Source organism: Molothrus ater, chromosome 3 (assembly GCF_012460135.2).
Source record: "Molothrus ater isolate BHLD 08-10-18 breed brown headed cowbird chromosome 3, BPBGC_Mater_1.1, whole genome shotgun sequence".
In the NCBI taxonomy this organism is placed as follows: domain Eukaryota; kingdom Metazoa; phylum Chordata; class Aves; order Passeriformes; family Icteridae; genus Molothrus; species Molothrus ater.
In genome coordinates, this window is record NC_050480.2 from 88,940,062 (window position 1) to 88,944,749 (window position 4,688).

At 40.4% G+C, this 4,688-nt stretch overlaps 1 long non-coding RNA gene across 1 annotated transcript; it reads right to left on the reverse strand.

Moving 5' to 3' along the window:
• LOC118685116 (uncharacterized) lies at positions 1 to 2,934 on the reverse strand. Its single transcript, XR_004979927.1, has 2 exons — positions 2,872 to 2,934; positions 1 to 1,699 (listed from the first exon to the last, which is right to left on the reverse strand). It is a non-coding gene; the product is annotated as an uncharacterized LOC118685116 (long non-coding RNA).
• Positions 2,935 to 4,688: the final 1,754 nt, after the last annotated feature.

Consider the following 4,688-nt stretch of genomic DNA (forward strand, 5'->3'; position numbering starts at 1 on the left):
TAACAAAGTTAAAATATTTATTCACCAGTACTCACCCATCCCCACAAAGATTCATGCATGATGAAATCAGTCATAAAGGAACACTGTACCCCTAAGTCAGTTTGCCATGAACATTAAAACCAATAAGCAAGGAATAGATCAATTGAATCAGTAAATAAAACCCATATTTTTCTATGTCCCATGTACTTATGAGCTTATCACATTGAGTCTCTTTCCAAGTAAACACCTACACCACAAAGTGGAAAAATAATATTATATGAATCATGTTTGCATACAGTTAGCTTCTTTCACAGTTACTTTCCTTTAATTAAATTCTTTTGCAATCTCAGTTTAGCTATTAATCTGTTTGTTGGGGGGGTTTTGCTTGTTTTTTTTTCAAGAAATGTATTTACCAGATAGAGTCAGAAGTGTTTCATAGAGCACCCCAAGGGATGTTTTTCTTATTGTATTCATTATTAATTATGAGCATATGGAAAATAATGCTACAGTGAAGCAGAGGTGTAATAGGGTCATTGACCTGTATCACTATAGAAGAGGGCAACACCATGTGTTCTTCTGTCAGGAGAAGTACCTAATTTATTCCTTTTCTGTGAACAGGTAACTTACATTAATATTATAAATTGCCACATAATTTATGACATTAAACTGTGAAATTATTCATCAGCAGCAATTTGGGTAAATGTTCAGTATGTAATTAGGAAAAAGAGTTAAAATGTGTCTGTGTGGTTCCTGTGTGGTATTCTTTTAATGGTTTAAAATCAAGGAAGAATAAAAACTCAGCTCCCTACTACCTAAACCAACATGGCTGAGCTGAAACCAAAGCAGTGATACCCATGGCACAGAGGATGAGCTGCATTCTGGGAAAATGACTTCATTATTGTAGTGTCTGCTCTGTCAGGAAAAGGATTAAAACTGGTGAGCAGAAACCAGGTACAAGCATCTAAGTACCTCTAAGATAAAAGAAAATTGACATACAGTAAAGAAGATTGTTATATAATTGACTATTAACACTTGGCAATTGTTTTCTCAAAGCAATCCTTGAAATGACCACTATGGCCACCCTCACAGCTCTTGTTCAGACACAGCCATGTCAGCATTGGAACATCACAGGAAGACATGAGGGACTTGGATTCCTCTGCTGGTACACCAGAAGAATCAGATTAACTATTGGTATAAAGGCAAGCAGGACATGCCTGTTCACAAAGAGTGTTTGATGTCACATGCAAACATCATCAGATGACTGCATAAATAGTTTCAAAGTGTCTAATGTGGCAAAGTCCATACATATGCATATAACTCATAACATCAGCTGTAAACAATTGCTTGCCTTGTGCATTGCTAAATGAAATATACCCTCCCATTTCAACTATGTATTATATACCTAAAACATGATATTTCTGATATGCAGCTCTTACACTTGTTCAAAAGCATATCAGCATCATAAATCTAGGTAATGAGATTACTGCTCATTCATGATATCTTTTTGTACTAATCTTCCCCTCTCCAAATGGTTTAGTTCCTAATTTTGCCATACTGCTGTTATTGCTGCAAGTTGCTCTCAATTTACTGAAACAGATACTGAGTATTTTGCTGATGCTCTTTGCTTCTCACTCTTTCTGAGCATGCCTTGCACTTGGTTCACTTTCTTTTCTGGCCAGTCTTCAGCACCACCTAGTGTCTGACTTGTTGCTTGTTTGTTCTGTAAAGGGAATTATTTCAATCAGCATAAAGTAACATTATAATGGAAGTGCATTTAGCAGTTAGGGAAAATAATATGATTAGTCTTTTTCTATAGCAGCACCTTCAATTTTGGCTAGGATGAGAAGATTAGTATCTGATGATGATAAAAGCCTTCGAAGACAAAATTTAGAAACTTCTAACATAGTATAAGAACCTAATGACTCAGTTATGCAAACTACCTAACTGAATACCTCAATTACTCTGAGAGGATATTCTAGGGAAGAAACTATGTCTAATAAAATCCAGTTAAAAGATGCAGGAGGACAATATGTGATGAAATTAGTGATAAATTCTAGATGGATGAAATTATTTTCATTGTTTTAATGTATTCACAGAACCTAAGGGCTTCCTATTATATCTGTACACACAACTCTTTAGTTCTGCAAGCTGTGGCACCTACTGACTTGCAAAGGCAGCACACCAAAACAGAAAGTGCAGACAGAACAGTACTGAAATGTAAGTAACTGGAAAATTAGGTACAAAAATAAGCTATTGCTGTTGTTTCCTAATGCTTCACTGAAGCCATCTGTACTGGTTTTGGCTGATGATGTCTATGTAACTTAGATCAGTTACAAGGTGTTTATATAACTTGAGTTATAAGATATCAGTATTAGCTAAATCATAACTTTTTATATATCAATGTAACCTGATATATTGATATATCCTGACACCAGTATAAGCTAAATCATGACTTTTTGTATATCTATATAACCTGAAAAATAACTTTTTACACAATGTAATGGCTAGTATATGGTTAGTAAGTTGCTTAATTTTGAATAGACAAAAAGAGAAGAAAAAACTTGCCAGGTGGATAGCTATAGAGATGGATAAATATAGTATTAATGAAAAATTGGCAAGTGCAAAGCCAATTAGCCACAAGACAAAGAATTTAGGCCGGTTAAGACCAGACAGACCAAGAAACACCATAACTTTGCATTCTCCGAAGACAAAGTTGAAAAGTTCAGATGCAAAGCAGACCTTCATCAAAGACCCCTGACAACCCCCAAGTTGGGGAGATGCAAGCACAGCAGAAAAGAACCATCTAATAATGGTGAGATCATACCATGTAAATTAATTCTGGCACATTTGTGATGATGTTGTAGTGACATAGTGATACTAAGCAACACTTACTGTATAAATATACCACAGCACAGACAAGGGTGGGTGAGTTAGGTGGAGATATCCCGCTCACCACCAGTGCTGCAATAAACAAATACATTTTCTATAAACATCAGTCTATGGGGATTTATTTCCAGCCTATATTTCAGGCATCTCTGAGATAGTTAATTTTCATAGTAGTAGCTTGTAGGGTGCTGCATTTTGCATTTGTGACCAAAAGAGTATTTGAAACATTGGGATGCTTTAGCTAATGCTGAATAGGTCTTGCACAGCATCAAGACCTTTTCTGCTTCTCATGCTGCCCTGACAGTGAGCAGGCTGAGGGTGCACAGGAATTTGTCAGGGCACAAAGCTGGAACAGCTGGTGCAGCTGACCCCAGCTGACCAAAGGGATATCCCAGACCATATAATGTTCTCAGCAATAAAAAAAAAAAGGGAGAAAGAGGGGACATTTGGAGTTATGGTGTTTTTCTTCCCAAGTCACTGTTGCGAATGACAAAGCCCATCTTTCTGGAAATGGCTAAACACATGCCTGCCAATGGGAAATAGTAAACAAATTCTTTATTTTTCATTGTATTTATTTCAACCCCTGATCTTTCTCACTTTCACCCTTCTGATTCTCTCCCCCATCCTGCTAGAGGCGGGAGAAAGTAAGTGGCTGTGTGGGCTTAGTTGCTACAGGAGTTAAACCAGGCCACACCTTAAATATTCCTTTCACATCAACAAACACTTCAGGGCTACAATTCTTCAACTGAGTCCATGTAACAGACCTTTAAAACCTACCGAGAATTTCTACTGGCATTCTGTATGGAAACAAAGTTTTTGTTTTTCTCTGCATGCCATCTTTCTGGGTGTGTTTATTCACAAAAAAACAGAAGGCCCAGGACAGAGGTATCTCTGCCACACTAGCAAGCCTGTTACATCCTGATTAGAACAAGCTGCACTACTAGAAGGATCCACCTACTTCCACATCCACTTCTGGCTATAAGGGAACATCTGGCAAAAAGTAAAAGCTGAGGAATTATGTCTGTCCAAGCCTCCAGGTGTTTTCAGCTCAGGCCGTTTCCCAAACCTGATGCAGCCTGCCACTTCAGTAGTCACAGATTACATTCTCTTTGAAGCACCTGCTCAGGTCTTCCTGACACTTGTGTAAACTGTGTAAACTCTGCATTTGCAGCAGCCTTTGCTGACTGCTCCTGTGCCTGGACAAATGATGCCCCCAGCTGAGGTCCTATCACGTTCCTGTAGTGGCTCGAAGATGCTCACTCAGAATCACAGAATCAATTAGGCTGTAAAAGTCCTCTGAGATCGAGTCCAACCTATGACCAAACACCATGGCACCAAGTCCGGTCTCTCCTTAAACACCACCTCCCTGGGCAGCCCATTCCTATACCTAATCATCCTTGTGAAGAAATTCCTTCTCATGTCCACCCTAAACCTCCCCTGGTGCAGCTTATGACTGTTCTCTTGTTCGACTGCTGGTTGCCTGAGAGAAGAGGCCGAACCCCAGCTGGCTGCAGCCCTTCCTCAGCCAGTTATAGAGAGCGATAAGGTTCCCCCTGCGCCCCATTTTCTCCATGCTAAAAAACCCCAGCTCCGTCAGGCGCTTCTTACAGAACTTGCGCTCCAGTTTTGTGCCCCTCTCTGCTCAAAGAGGAGGAGCCTGCAGCCGTCGGTGACCTCCTCCCCTCCGAGCCGACCCCTTTCCCAGCCTGAGCAGCCCCAGGTTACGCTGCCCTCTTCCCGGCCGGGCACCACCCCAGGTCCCGCAGCCCCGGAAGCGGAAGCGGCTCCCGGCGCTCCGTGTGCGGCGGCGGCCGAGGCGGAGT